The sequence below is a fragment of the Pleurodeles waltl genome, chromosome 5 (genome assembly GCF_031143425.1).
Source record: "Pleurodeles waltl isolate 20211129_DDA chromosome 5, aPleWal1.hap1.20221129, whole genome shotgun sequence".
Classification (NCBI taxonomy): Eukaryota; Metazoa; Chordata; class Amphibia; order Caudata; family Salamandridae; genus Pleurodeles; species Pleurodeles waltl.
This window is the reverse complement of record NC_090444.1, coordinates 430767998-430784295: the sequence shown is the minus strand read 5'-3', so window position 1 is coordinate 430784295 and position 16298 is coordinate 430767998. Positions and strand designations below refer to the sequence as shown.

General features: G+C 48.1%; 1 protein-coding gene across 1 annotated transcript in view; it reads left to right on the top strand.

Moving 5' to 3' along the window:
• CCT4 (chaperonin containing TCP1 subunit 4) overlaps positions 1-16298 on the top strand; it is a 284229-nt gene that overhangs the window by 204928 nt on the left and 63003 nt on the right. The window lies entirely within an intron of this gene.

Here is a 16298-nt window from a genome sequence, read left to right as displayed (position 1 = left end):
ATCGACACCGATCATCGGAAGACTTTGGGGCAGTTTCGATCCCCCATCGGGGCCTGGTCGGACCGACCGCGTGCGACATCGAAGCCGATGGAACGGACCCCGTTTCGTTTCTGCCCAAAATGTCACAGTAAGTATCCTTATACAGATCAGCACTTGGTCTGTAACTTGTGCTTGTCCCCCGAGCACAAGGAGGATACCTGTGAAGCCTGTCGAGCCTTCCGGTCCAGAAAAACACTCCGGGACCGAAGAGCCAGGCGTCACCAAATGGCGTCCACGTCGACAAAACAACGTTTCAACGACGAAGATGAAACATTCTCGGTTCCGGAATCAGAATCCGGAGACTCCGACGCCGAACAACAGCAACAAACTGTGAGTAAGACGTCGAAAAGTAAATCCATCGACAAACCGAAAGCCCAGGCCATGGCTCGACCCATAAATCAGGCGACCCGTCGAAGGGGCCGAAAAAGGGCACGCCCATAGCGAAGACACCCGACTCCGGTCGAGGGACCGCCATGGAGCAACCACAAAAACAAGATACCGGCACCGAAAAACATCGGCACCGAGAATCCATGCCGAAAGGAACAAAAATTCTGTCGGTGCCGAAAACCGAAAAAAGATTCTCTCTCGGCGCCGAAAAATACCACACCTTCATCCTACTCAGAGGAACAAGGACTAAGTGGCCAAATGCACAAATTTGGACAAGAGCTCCAAAGTGTAGAATCGGACTACACACAAAAGAGACTGTGCATCCAGCAAGATACAGGGAAGATATCAACCCTTCCCCCAATCATGAGGAAAAGAAGGATCGGACTTCCAAAGGATGACACACAACCACAAGCCAAAGTGGTTAAAAAAGTCACGCCTCCGCCCTCTCCTCCACAGGCATCGCCGGCACAAACACCGCCACAAATGCACTCACCAGCGCAAACTACCATAAGTCATGACGATCAGGATCAAGACGCTTGGGACCTGTATGACACCCCAGTGCCGGACAATGATCCCGAGTCATACCCCACAAAGCCGTCACCGCCAGAGGACAGTACCTCATACTCGCAACTGGTGGCTAGGGCTGCAGACTTCCACAATGTCCAACTGCATTCCGATCCTATAGAGGATGATTTTTTATTTAACACCCTCTCGGCTACACATAGCCAATATCAATGTCTCCCAATGCTACCAGGGATGTTACGGCACGCAAAACAAATTTTTGAGGAGCCCGTAAAATCAAGAGCCATCACCCCAAGGGTGGATAAGAAATACAAACCACCACCCACAGACCCAGTGTTTATTACTTCGCAGTTACCACCCGACTCTGTGGTAGTAGGGGCAGCTCGCAAAAGAGCAAATTCACATACATCTGGCGACGCCCCACCTCCGGACAAAGAAAGCCGAAAATTTGACGCGGCAGGGAAAAGAGTGGCGTCACAGGCAGCCAACCAGTGGCGCATCGCAAATTCACAAGCGCTGCTGGCCAGATATGACCGCGCACACTGGGACGAGATGCAACTTCTCGTAGACCATCTTCCCCAGGAATACCAAAAAAGGGCGCAGCAAATAGTGGAAGAGGGACAAACGATCTCAAACAATCAAATCCGCTCTTCACTAGACGCAGCCGATACTGCAGCAAGAACAGTCAACACTGCTGTCACCATAAGGAGACACGCTTGGCTACGCACTTCAGGCTTCAAACCTGAAATCCAGCAGGCTGTCCTTAATATGCCCTTCAACGAGAAACAACTGTTTGGCTCGGAAGTGGATACAGCCATTGAAAAACTTAAAAAGGACACAGACACGGCCAAAGCCATGGGCGCACTCTACTCCCCGCAGAGCAGAGGCTCTTTCAGAAAAACTCCATTTAGAGGGGGGTTTCGTGGCCAACCCACAGACACCACCAGCCAACAATCAAGAACCACACCATATCAGGGTTCCTTCCAAAGGGGAGGTTTCAGGGGATATCGGGGGGTCAATTCCCAAGGAGTAGGGGAAGATTCCAGACTCCAAAAACACCTCCACCTAAACAGTGACTTTCAAGTCACGCAACCCCTTCACTCAACACCAGTGGGGGGAAGACTAAGCCAATTCTACCAATCTTGGCAACAGATTACAACAGACAATTGGGTATTAGCAATAATCCAACATGGCTATTGCATAGAATTCCACAACTTCCCACCAAACATCCCCCCCAAAACACGCAAAATGTCACAACATCATTTAGAACTTTTAGGACTAGAAGTTCAAGCACTACTGCAAAAGGATGCAATAGAATTAGTACCAGTACAACAAAAAAACACAGGAGTTTACTCCCTGTACTTTCTAATTCCAAAAAGAGACGAAACATTGAGACCAATATTAGATCTCAGGACACTAAATACCTACATCATATCGGACCATTTTCACATGGTCACACTACAAGACATCATTCCACTGCTCAAACAGCAAGATTACATGACCACATTAGACCTAAAGGATGCGTACTTTCATATACCAATACACCCTTCTCACAGAAAGTACCTACGGTTCGTATTCAAAGGAATACATTACCAATTCAAGGTGTTGCCATTCGGAATAACAACTGCACCAAGAGTGTTCACAAAATGTCTAGCAGTAGTAGCAGCACACATCAGGAGACAACAGATACATGTGTTCCCTTACCTAGACGACTGGCTAATCAAAACCAACACAGTAAAAAAATGCGCAAACGACACCACCTTTGTCATACAAACCCTTCACAAACTGGGGTTTTCCATCAACTACACAAAATCACACCTAGAACCGTGTCAAACACAACAATATCTAGGAGCAACCATCAACACATCAAAAGGAATTGCCACTCCAAGTCCACAAAGAGTGCAGGCATTCCACAAGCTAATAAGTGCTATGTTTCCAAACCAAAAGATACAAGCAAAATTTGCGCTAAAACTTCTAGGCATGATGTCATCATGCATAGCCATTGTCCCAAACGCAAGACTACACATGCGACCCTTACAACAGTGTCTAGCATCACAATGGTCACAGGCACAGGGTCAACTTCAAAATCTGGTGTTGGTAGACCGCCAAACATACCTCTCGCTTCTATGGTGGAACAGCAAAAATTTAAACAAAGGGCGGACATTTCAGGACCCAGTGCCTCAATACGTTATAACAACAGATGCTTCCATGACAGGGTGGGGAGCACACCTCAATCACCACAGCATTCAAGGACAATGGGATATACACGAAACAAAATTTCATATCAATTACCTAGAACTGTTGGCAGTATTTCTAGCGTTAAAAGCCTTCCAACCCATAATAACACACAAATACATTCTTGTCAAAACAGACAACATGACAACAATGTATTATCTAAACAAACAAGGAGGAACACACTCAACACAATTGTGCCTCCTAACACAAAAAATTTGGCAGTGGGCGATTCACAACAACATTCGCCTAATAGCACAATTTATTCCAGGAATACAAAACCAACTAGCAGACAACCTTTCGCGAGACCACCAACAAGTCCACGAATGGGAAATTCACCCCCAAGTTCTGAACAAGTACTTTCAAATTTGGGGAACACATGTAGGAAGTTGGCTCTGTATGTGCTATTTCAAAGTAAGGAATAGCATGCACAGAGTCCAAGGGTTCCCCTTAGAGGTAAAATAGTGGTAAAAATAGATAATACTAATGCTCTAGTTTGTGGTAGTGTGGTCGAGCAGTAGGCTTATCCAAGGAGTAGTGTTAAGCATTTGTTGTACATACACATAGACAATAAATGAGGTACACACACTCAGAGACAAATCCAGCCAATAGGTTTTTATATAGAAAAATATCTTTTCTTAGTTTATTTTAAGAACCACAGGTTCAAATTCTACATGTAATAGCTCATTCGAAAGGTATTGCAGGTAAGTACTTTAGGAACTTCAAATCATCAAAATTGCATGTATACTTTTCAAGTTATTCACAAATAGCTGTTTTAAAAGTGGACACTTAGTGCAATTTTCGCAGTTCCTAGGGGAGGTAAGTATTTGTTAGTTTTACCAGGTAAGTAAGACACTTACAGGGTTCAGTTCTTGGTCCAAGGTAGCCCACCGTTGGGGGTTCAGAGCAACCCCAAAGTCACCACACCAGCAGCTCAGGGCCGGTCAGGTGCAGAGTTCAAAGTGGTGCCCAAAACACATAGGCTAGCATGGAGAGAAGGGGGTGCCCCGGTTCCGGTCTGCTTGCAGGTAAGTACCCGCGTCTTCGGAGGGCAGACCAGGGGGGTTTTGTAGGGCACCGGGGGGGACACAAGTCCACACAGAAATTTCACCCTCAGCAGCGCGGGGGCGGCCGGGTGCAGTGTAGAAACAAGCGTCGGGTTTGTAATGGAAGTCAATGGGAGATCTAGGGATCTCTTCAGCGCTGCAGGCAGGCAAGGGGGGGGTTCCTCGGGGAAACCTCCACTTGGGCAAGGGAGAGGGACTCCTGGGGGTCACTCCTCCAGTGAAAGTCCGGTCCTTCAGGTCCTGGGGGCTGCGGGTGCAGGGTCTCTCCCAGGTGTCGGGACTTTGGTTTCAAAGAGTCGCGGTCAGGGGAAGCCTCGGGATTCCCTCTGCAGGCGGCGCTGTGGGGGCTCAGGGGGGACAGGTTTTTGTACTCACAGTCTTAGAGTAGTCCTGGGGTCCCTCCTGAGGTGTTGGATCGCCACCAACCGAGTCGGGGTCGCCGGGTGCAGTGTTGCAAGTCTCACGCCTTTTGCGGGGAGCTTGCAGGGTTCTTTAAAGCTGCTGGAAACAAAGTTGCAGCTTTTCTTTGGAGCAGGTCCGCTGTCCTCGGGAGTTTCTTGTCTTTTCGAAGCAGGGGCAGTCCTCAGAGGATGTCGAGGTCGCTGGTCCCTTTGGAAGGCGTCGCTGGAGCAGGATCTTTGGAAGGCAGGAGACAGGCCGGTGAGTTTCTGGAGCCAAGGCAGTTGTCGTCTTCTGGTCTTCCTCTGCAGGGGTTTTCAGCTAGGCAGTCCTTCTTCTTGTAGTTGCAGGAATCTAATTTTCTAGGGTTCAGGGTAGCCCTTAAATACTAAATTTAAGGGCGTGTTTAGGTCTGGGGGGTTAGTAGCCAATGGCTACTAGCCCTGAGGGTGGGTACACCCTCTTTGTGCCCCCTCCCAAGGGGAGGGGGTCACAATCCTAACCCTATTGGGGGAATCCTCCATCTGCAAGATGGAGGATTTCTAAAAGTCAGAGTCACCTCAGCTCAGGACACCTTAGGGGCTGTCCTGACTGGCCAGTGACTCCTCCTTGTTGCTTTCTTTGTTCCCTCCAGCCTTGCCGCCAAAAGTGGGGGCCGTGGCCGGAGGGGGCGGGCAACTCCACTAAGCTGGAGTGCCCTGCTGGGCTGTGACAAAGGGGTGAGCCTTTGAGGCTCACCGCCAGGTGTTACAGCTCCTGCCTGGGGGAGGTGTTAGCATCTCCACCCAGTGCAGGCTTTGTTACTGGCCTCAGAGTGACAAAGGCACTCTCCCCATGGGGCCAGCAACATGTCTCTAGTGTGGCAGGCTGCTGGAACCAGTCAGCCTACACAGATAGTCGGATAGGTTTCAGGGGGCACCTCTAAGGTGCCCTCTGGGGTGTATTTTACAATAAAATGTACACTGGCATCAGTGTGCATTTATTGTGCTGAGAAGTTTGATACCAAACTTCCCAGTTTTCAGTGTAGCCATTATGGTGCTGTGGAGTTCGTGTTTGACAGACTCCCAGACCATATACTCTTATGGCTACCCTGCACTTACAATGTCTAAGGTTTTGTTTAGACACTGTAGGGGTACCATGCTCATGCACTGGTACCCTCACCTATGGTATAGTGCACCCTGCCTTAGGGCTGTAAGGCCTGCTAGAGGGGTGTCTTACCTATACTGCATAGGCAGTGAGAGGCTGGCATGGCACCCTGAGGGGAGTGCCATGTCGACTTACTCGTTTTGTCCTCACTAGCACACACAAGCTGGCAAGCAGTGTGTCTGTGCTGAGTGAGAGGTCTCCAGGGTGGCATAAGACATGCTGCAGCCCTTAGAGACCTTCCTTGGTATCAGGGCCCTTGGTACTAGAAGTACCAGTTACAAGGGACTTATCTGGATGCCAGGGTCTGCCAATTGTGGATACAAAAGTACAGGTTAGGGAAAGAACACTGGTGCTGGGGCCTGGTTAGCAGGCCTCAGCACACTTTCAATTGTAAACATAGCATCAGCAAAGGCAAAAAGTCAGGGGGCAACCATGCCAAGGAGGCATTTCCTTACACAACCCCCCCCCAAACGAAAGAGGATGAGACTAACCTTTCCCAAGAGAGTCTTCATTTTCTAAGTGGAAGAACCTGGAAAGGCCATCTGCATTGGCATGGGCAGTCCCAGGTCTGTGTTCCACTATAAAGTCCATTCCCTGTAGGGAGATGGACCACCTCAACAGTTTAGGATTTTCACCTTTCATTTGCATCAGCCATTTGAGAGGTCTGTGGTCAGTTTGAACTAGGAAGTGAGTCCCAAAGAGGTATGGTCTCAGCTTCTTCAGGGACCAAACCACAGCAAAGGCCTCCCTCTCAATGGCACTCCAACGCTGCTCCCTGGGGAGTAACCTCCTGCTAATGAAAGCAACAGGCTGGTCAAAGCCATCATCATTTGTTTGGGACAAAACTGCCCCTATCCCATGTTCAGAGGCATCAGTCTGCACAATGAACTGCTTAGAATAATCTGGAGCTTTGAGAACTGGTGCTGAGCACATTGCTTGTTTCAGGGTGTCAAAGGCCTGTTGGCAGTCCACAGTCCAGTTCACTTTCTTGGGCATTTTCTTGGAGGTGAGCTCAGTGAGGGCTGTCACAATGGATCCATATCCCTTCACAAACCGCCTGTAGTACCCAGTCAAGCCAAGGAATGCCCTGACTTGAGTCTGGGTTTTTGGAGCTACCCAGTCCAGAATAGTCTGGATCTTGGGTTGGAGTGGCTGAACTTGGCCTCCACCTACAAGGTGGCCCAAGTAAACCACAGTTCCCTGCCCTATCTGGCATTTGGATGCCTTGATAGAGAGGCCTGCAGATTGCAGAGCCTTCAAAACCTTCCTCAGGTGGACCAGGTGATCCTGCCAGGTGGAGCTAAAGACAGCAATATCATCAAGATAAGCTGTGCTAAAGGACTCCAAGCCAGCAAGGACTTGATTCACCAACCTTTGGAAGGTGGCAGGGGCATTCTTTAAACCAAAGGGCATAACAGTAAACTGATAATGCCCATCAGGTGTGGAGAATGCTGTCTTTTCTTTTGCTCCAGGTGCCATTTTTATTTGCCAGTACCCTGCTGTCAAGTCAAAGGTACTTAGAAATTTGGCAGCACCTAACTTATCAATGAGCTCATCAGCTCTTGGAATTGGATGGGCATCTGTCTTGGTGACAGAGTTGAGCCCTCTGTAGTCCACGCAAAACCTCATCTCTTTCTTTCCATCTTTGGTGTGAGGTTTGGGGACTAAGACCACTGGGCTAGCCCAGGGGCTGTCAGAGCGCTCAATTACTCCCAATTCCAGCATCTTGTGGACTTCCATCTTGATGCTTTCCTTAACATGGTCAGACTGTCTGAAGATTTTGTTCTTGACAGGCATGCTGTCTCCTGTGTCCACATCATGGGTACACAGGTGTGTCTGACCAGGGGTTAAGGAGAAGAGTTCAGGAAACTGTTGTAGGACTCTCCTACAATCAGCTTGCTGTTGGCCAGAGAGGGTGTCTGAGTAGATCACTCCATCTACTGAGCCATCTTTTGGGTCTGATGACAGAAGATCAGGGAGAGGTTCACTCTCTGCCTCCTGATCCTCATCTGTTACCATCAACAGATTGACATCAGCCCTGTCGTGGAAGAGCTTAAGGCGGTTTACATGGATCACCCTCTTGGGGCTCCTGCTTGTGCCCAGGTCCACCAAGTAGGTGACCTGACTCTTCTTCTCTAGTACTGGGTAAGGGCCACTCCATTTGTCCTGGAGTGCCCTGGGAGCCACAGGCTCCAGAACCCAGACTTTCTGCCCTGGTTGGAACTCAACCAGTGCAGCCTTTTGGTCATACCAAAACTTCTGGAGCTGTTGGCTGGCCTCAAGGTTTTTGGTTGCCTTTTCCATGTACTCTGCCATTCTAGAGCGAAGGCCAAGTACATAGTCCACTATGTCCTGTTTAGGCTCATGGAGAGGTCTCTCCCAGCCTTCTTTAACAAGGGCAAGTGGTCCCCTTACAGGATGACCAAACAGAAGTTCAAAGGGTGAGAACCCTACTCCCTTCTGTGGTACCTCCCTGTAAGCGAAAAGCAGACATGGCAGGAGGACATCCCATCTCCTTTTGAGTTTTTCTGGGAGCCCCATGATCATGCCCTTTAATGTCTTGTTGAATCTCTCAACTAAGCCATTAGTTTGTGGATGGTAAGGTGTAGTGAATTTATAAGTCACTCCACACTCATTCCACATGTGCTTTAGGTATGCTGACATGAAGTTGGTACCTCTGTCAGATACCACCTCCTTAGGGAAACCCACTCTGGTAAAGATACCAATGAGGGCCTTGGCTACTGCAGGGGCAGTAGTCGACCTAAGGGGAATAGCTTCAGGATACCTGGTAGCATGATCCACTACTACCAGGATATACATATTTCCTGAGGCTGTGGGAGGTTCTAGTGGACCAACTATGTCCACACCCACTCTTTCAAAGGGCACCCCCACCACTGGAAGTGGAATGAGGGGGGCCTTTGGATGCCCACCTGTCTTACCACTGGCTTGACAGGTGGGGCAGGAGAGGCAAAACTCCTTAACCATGTTGGACATATTGGGCCAGTAGAAGTGGTTGACTAACCTCTCCCACGTCTTGGTTTGTCCCAAATGTCCAGCAAGGGGAATGTCATGGGCCAATGTTAGGATGAACTCTCTGAACAGCTGAGGCACTACCACTCTCCTAGTGGCACCAGGTTTGGGGTCTCTGGCCTCAGTGTACAGGAGCCCATCTTCCCAATAGACCCTATGTGTTCCATTTTTCTTGCCTTTGGACTCTTCAGCAGCTTGCTGCCTAAGGCCTTCAAGAGAGGGACAGGTTTCTTGTCCCTTACACAGCTCTTCCCTTGAGGGTCCCCCTGGGCCTAAGAGCTCAACCTGATAAGGTTCCAGCTCCAAAGGCTCAGTTCCCTCAGAGGGCAGAACTTCTTCCTGAGAAGAGAGGTTCCCTTTCTTTTGCTGTGTTGCAGTTGGTTTCCCAACTGACTTTCCTGTTCTCTTGGTAGGCTGGGCCATTTTTCCAGACTCCAGCTCTACTTTTTCACCCTGTGCCTTGCACTGTGCTCTTGTTTTCACACACACCAGTTCAGGGATACCCAGCATTGCTGCATGGGTTTTTAGCTCTACCTCAGCCCATGCTGAGGACTCCAGGTCATTTCCAAGCAGACAGTCCACTGGGATATTTGAGGAGACCACCACCTGTTTCAGGCCATTGACCCCTCCCCATTCTAAAGTAACCATTGCCATGGGATGTACTTTTCTCTGATTGTCAGCGTTGGTGACTGTGTAAGTTTTTCCAGTCAGGTATTGGCCAGGGGAAACCAGTTTCTCTGTCACCATGGTGACACTGGCACCTGTATCCCTCAGGCCCTCTATTCTAGTCCCATTAATTAAGAGTTGCTGTCTGTATTTTTGCATGTTAGGCGGCCAGACAGCTAGTGTGGCTAAATCCACCCCACCCTCAGAAACTAGAGTAGCTTCAGTGTGGACCCTGATTTGCTCTGGGCACACTGTTGATCCCACTTGGAGACTAGCCATACCAGTGTTACCTGGATGGGAGTTTGGAGTGGAACCTTTCTTGGGACAGGCCTTGTCTCCAGTTTGGTGTCCATGCTGTTTACAGCTATGACACCAGGCCTTTTTGGGATCAAAGTTTTTACCCTTGTACCCATTGTTTTGTGAAGAGGCTCTGGGCCCACCCTCCTGTGCAGGTTTTTGGGGGCCTGTAGAAGACTCTTTACTATTTTTAGTTTTGGTTGTCTCATCACCCTTCTGCTGGGGAGTCTTTGTGACCCCTTTCTTTTGGTCACCCCCTGTTGAAGTCTTGGACACCCTTGTCTTGACCCAATGGTCCGCCTTCTTTCCCAATTCTTGGGGAGAAATTGGTCCTAGGTCTACCAGATGCTGATGCAGTTTATCATTGAAACAATTACTTAACAGGTGTTCTTTCACAAATAAATTGTACAGCCCATCATAATTACTTACACCACTGCCTTGAATCCAACCATCTAGTGTTTTCACTGAGTAGTCAACAAAGTCAACCCAGGTCTGGCTCGAGGATTTCTGAGCCCCCCTGAACCTAATCCTGTACTCCTCAGTGGAGAATCCAAAGCCCTCAATCAGGGTACCCTTCATGAGGTCATAAGATTCTGCATCTTGTCCAGAGAGTGTGAGGAGTCTATCCCTACACTTTCCTGTGAACATTTCCCAAAGGAGAGCACCCCAGTGAGATCTGTTCACTTTTCTGGTTACACAAGCCCTCTCAAAAGCTGTGAACCATTTGGTGATGTCATCACCATCTTCATATTTAGTTACAATCCCTTTGGGGATTTTCAACATGTCAGGAGAATCTCTGACCCTATTTATGTTGCTGCCACCATTGATGGGTCCTAGGCCCATCTCTTGTCTTTCCCTCTCTATGGCTAGGATCTGTCTTTCCAAAGCCAATCTTTTGGCCATCCTGGCTAACTGGATGTCCTCTTCACTGGAGTTATCCTCAGTGATTTCAGAGTTGTTGGTCCCTCCTGTGAGGGAACCAGCATCTCTGACTATTATTTGTGGAGTCAGGGCTTGAGAAGCCCTGCTCTCCCTAAGTAGGACTGGAGGGGGGGAATTTCCCTCCAAGTCACTATCTTCATCCTCTGAGTTGCCATCCTCAGAGGGGTTGGCCTTTTCAAACTCTGCCAAAAGCTCCTGGAGCTGTACTTTGGTAGGTTTGGGGCCCATTGCTATTTTCTTTAGTTTACAGAGTGACCTTAGCTCTCTCATCTGTAGATGGAGGTAAGGTGTGGTGTCGAGTTCCACCACATTCACATCTGTGCTAGACATTATGCTTCTAAAAGTTGGAATACTTTTTAAGAAACTAAAACTGGTTCTAGAATCTAATTCAAACTTTTACCAAACTTTTAAACTCTAAAAGAAATGCTAAACAGGATCTAACACAAGGCCCTAGCAGGTCTTTTAAGAATTTAGAAAACTTTTCAAATTGCAAAAATCAATTTCTAATGACAATTTTGGAATTTGTCGTGTGATCAGGTATTGGCTGAGTAGTCCAGCAAATGCAAAGTCTTGTATCCCACCGCTGCCACCAATGTAGGAAGTTGGCTCTGTATGTGCTATTTCAAAGTAAGGAATAGCATGCACAGAGTCCAAGGGTTCCCCTTAGAGGTAAAATAGTGGTAAAAATAGATAATACTAATGCTCTAGTTTGTGGTAGTGTGGTCGAGCAGTAGGCTTATCCAAGGAGTAGTGTTAAGCATTTGTTGTACATACACATAGACAATAAATGAGGTACACACACTCAGAGACAAATCCAGCCAATAGGTTTTTATATAGAAAAATATCTTTTCTTAGTTTATTTTAAGAACCACAGGTTCAAATTCTACATGTAATAGCTCATTCGAAAGGTATTGCAGGTAAGTACTTTAGGAACTTCAAATCATCAAAATTGCATGTATACTTTTCAAGTTATTCACAAATAGCTGTTTTAAAAGTGGACACTTAGTGCAATTTTCGCAGTTCCTAGGGGAGGTAAGTATTTGTTAGTTTTACCAGGTAAGTAAGACACTTACAGGGTTCAGTTCTTGGTCCAAGGTAGCCCACCGTTGGGGGTTCAGAGCAACCCCAAAGTCACCACACCAGCAGCTCAGGGCCGGTCAGGTGCAGAGTTCAAAGTGGTGCCCAAAACACATAGGCTAGCATGGAGAGAAGGGGGTGCCCCGGTTCCGGTCTGCTTGCAGGTAAGTACCCGCGTCTTCGGAGGGCAGACCAGGGGGGTTTTGTAGGGCACCGGGGGGGACACAAGTCCACACAGAAATTTCACCCTCAGCAGCGCGGGGGCGGCCGGGTGCAGTGTAGAAACAAGCGTCGGGTTTGTAATGGAAGTCAATGGGAGATCTAGGGATCTCTTCAGCGCTGCAGGCAGGCAAGGGGGGGGTTCCTCGGGGAAACCTCCACTTGGGCAAGGGAGAGGGACTCCTGGGGGTCACTCCTCCAGTGAAAGTCCGGTCCTTCAGGTCCTGGGGGCTGCGGGTGCAGGGTCTCTCCCAGGTGTCGGGACTTTGGTTTCAAAGAGTCGCGGTCAGGGGAAGCCTCGGGATTCCCTCTGCAGGCGGCGCTGTGGGGGCTCAGGGGGGACAGGTTTTTGTACTCACAGTCTTAGAGTAGTCCTGGGGTCCCTCCTGAGGTGTTGGATCGCCACCAACCGAGTCGGGGTCGCCGGGTGCAGTGTTGCAAGTCTCACGCCTTTTGCGGGGAGCTTGCAGGGTTCTTTAAAGCTGCTGGAAACAAAGTTGCAGCTTTTCTTTGGAGCAGGTCCGCTGTCCTCGGGAGTTTCTTGTCTTTTCGAAGCAGGGGCAGTCCTCAGAGGATGTCGAGGTCGCTGGTCCCTTTGGAAGGCGTCGCTGGAGCAGGATCTTTGGAAGGCAGGAGACAGGCCGGTGAGTTTCTGGAGCCAAGGCAGTTGTCGTCTTCTGGTCTTCCTCTGCAGGGGTTTTCAGCTAGGCAGTCCTTCTTCTTGTAGTTGCAGGAATCTAATTTTCTAGGGTTCAGGGTAGCCCTTAAATACTAAATTTAAGGGCGTGTTTAGGTCTGGGGGGTTAGTAGCCAATGGCTACTAGCCCTGAGGGTGGGTACACCCTCTTTGTGCCCCCTCCCAAGGGGAGGGGGTCACAATCCTAACCCTATTGGGGGAATCCTCCATCTGCAAGATGGAGGATTTCTAAAAGTCAGAGTCACCTCAGCTCAGGACACCTTAGGGGCTGTCCTGACTGGCCAGTGACTCCTCCTTGTTGCTTTCTTTGTTCCCTCCAGCCTTGCCGCCAAAAGTGGGGGCCGTGGCCGGAGGGGGCGGGCAACTCCACTAAGCTGGAGTGCCCTGCTGGGCTGTGACAAAGGGGTGAGCCTTTGAGGCTCACCGCCAGGTGTTACAGCTCCTGCCTGGGGGAGGTGTTAGCATCTCCACCCAGTGCAGGCTTTGTTACTGGCCTCAGAGTGACAAAGGCACTCTCCCCATGGGGCCAGCAACATGTCTCTAGTGTGGCAGGCTGCTGGAACCAGTCAGCCTACACAGATAGTCGGATAGGTTTCAGGGGGCACCTCTAAGGTGCCCTCTGGGGTGTATTTTACAATAAAATGTACACTGGCATCAGTGTGCATTTATTGTGCTGAGAAGTTTGATACCAAACTTCCCAGTTTTCAGTGTAGCCATTATGGTGCTGTGGAGTTCGTGTTTGACAGACTCCCAGACCATATACTCTTATGGCTACCCTGCACTTACAATGTCTAAGGTTTTGTTTAGACACTGTAGGGGTACCATGCTCATGCACTGGTACCCTCACCTATGGTATAGTGCACCCTGCCTTAGGGCTGTAAGGCCTGCTAGAGGGGTGTCTTACCTATACTGCATAGGCAGTGAGAGGCTGGCATGGCACCCTGAGGGGAGTGCCATGTCGACTTACTCGTTTTGTCCTCACTAGCACACACAAGCTGGCAAGCAGTGTGTCTGTGCTGAGTGAGAGGTCTCCAGGGTGGCATAAGACATGCTGCAGCCCTTAGAGACCTTCCTTGGTATCAGGGCCCTTGGTACTAGAAGTACCAGTTACAAGGGACTTATCTGGATGCCAGGGTCTGCCAATTGTGGATACAAAAGTACAGGTTAGGGAAAGAACACTGGTGCTGGGGCCTGGTTAGCAGGCCTCAGCACACTTTCAATTGTAAACATAGCATCAGCAAAGGCAAAAAGTCAGGGGGCAACCATGCCAAGGAGGCATTTCCTTACAACACCCCAGATAGATTTGTTCGCAACAAGAGAAAACTCAAAATGCCAAAACTTCGCATCCAGGTACCCACACCGCGAATCACAAGGCAATGCTCTATGGATGAATTGGTCAGGGATATTTGCGTACGCTTTTCCCCCTCTCCCTCTCCTTCCATATCTAGTAAACAAGTTAAGTCAAAACCAACTCAAACTCATACTGATAGCACCCACATGGGCAAGACAACCTTGGTATACAACTCTACTAGACCTTTCACTAGTACCGCATGTCAAACTACCCAACAGGCCAGATCTGTTAACACAACACAAACAACAGATCAGACATCCAAACCCAGCATCATTGAATCTGGCAATTTGGCTCCTGAAATCCTAGAATTCGGACACTTGGACCTCACACAAGAATGCATGGAGGTCATAAAACAAGCTAGAAAACCTTCCACTAGACACTGCTATGCATCTAAGTGGAAAAGATTTGTTTACTACTGCCATGCCAATCAAATACAACCAGTACATGCCTCTACTAAAGACATAGTAGGATACTTCCTACATTTGCAAAAAGCAAATCTCTCTTTTTCATCTATAAAAATACACCTCGCAGCTATATCTGCTTACCTACAAACTACTCATTCATCGTCTCTATTTAGAATACCAGTTATTAAAGCATTCATGGAAGGGCTAAAAAGAATTATACCACCAAGAACACCACCAGTTCCTTCATGGAATCTTAACATCGTCTTAACAAGACTCATGGGTCCCCCTTTCGAACCCATGCATTCCTGTGAAATGCAATATCTAACCTGGAAGGTCGCATTTCTCATTGCAATCACATCCCTCAGAAGAGTAAGTGAAATACAGGCATTTACCATACAAGAACCATTTATTCAAATACACAACAATAAAATAGTTCTAAGAACAAATCCAAAATGTCTGCCAAAAGTAATCTCACCATTCCATTTAAATCAAACAGTAGAATTGCCAGTGTTCTTCCCACAACCAAATTCTGTGGCTGAAAGGGCACTACATACATTAGACCTCAAAAGAGCACTAATGTATTACATTGACAGAACAAAGCTAATCAGGAAAACAAGACAACTGTTCATAGCTTTTCAAAAACCACACATAGGAAATCCAATCTCTAAACAAGGCATTGCTAGATGGATAGTCAGATGCATTCAAACATGCTATCTTAAAGCCAAAAGAGAATTGCCTATTACACCAAAGGCACACTCAACCAGAAAGAAAGGTGCTACAATGGCCTTTCTAGGAAACATTCCTATGAGCGAAATATGTAAGGCTGCAACCTGGTCTACGCCTCATACGTTTACTAAACACTACTGTGTAGACGTACTAAATGCACAACAAGCTACAGTGGGCCAAGCTGTACTAAGAACATTATTCCAAACTACTTCAACTCCTACAGGCTAAACCACCGCTTTTAGGGGAGGTAACTGCTTTATAGTCTATGCCAAACATGTGTATCTGCAGCAACATATGCCATCGAACTGAAAATGTCACTTACCCAGTGTACATCTGTTCGTGGCATTAGTCGCTGCAGATTCACATGTACCCTCCCACCTCCCCGGGAAGCCTGTAGCCGTTTAGAAGTAGATCATAAACCTTAAACATCTGAACATTTGTAAATAATTATTAGAAACTCTTATCATACATACATATTCACTCCATTGCATGGGCACTATTTATACCAAACAACTCCATCCTCACCCTCTGCGGGGAAAACAATCTAAGATGGAGTCGACGCCCATGCGCAATGGAGCCAAAGAGGGAGGAGTCCTTCGGTCCCGTGACCAAAAAGACTTCTTCGAAGAAAAACAACTTGTAATACTCCGAGCCCAACACCAGGCAGCGGACTGTGCCAAACATGTGAATCTGCAGCGACTAATGCCACGAACAGATGTACACTGGGTAAGTGACATTTTCATTTACTTTCTACTAGCATGTTGTAGTCTTGTTCTCTTTCCTCTGGTCCACCCCCTATGTGGGTAGAAATGTATGTGGAGTTGATTTTTCTACCATGTGGCGGTGCCTTTATGAACCATCTGAACCTCTTCTGTCAAATATGCCCTATGAATTTGCAGCTGGGGTTGGTTATATGGAACCACTCACAAATCTCTGGGCTGGTATTTCTTTAATTTCCAGGCAAGTATTCTTCTTAATTGACCTCTACTGTACATCCAGGGAGACCTGCAGAACCTAGCTGAGGGTTAAGCTGGGTGTCATGTAAATGTATTCAAGTAGCGAAGTAACCTTTTCTGCAGGTGCCCTTTGGATTTGGT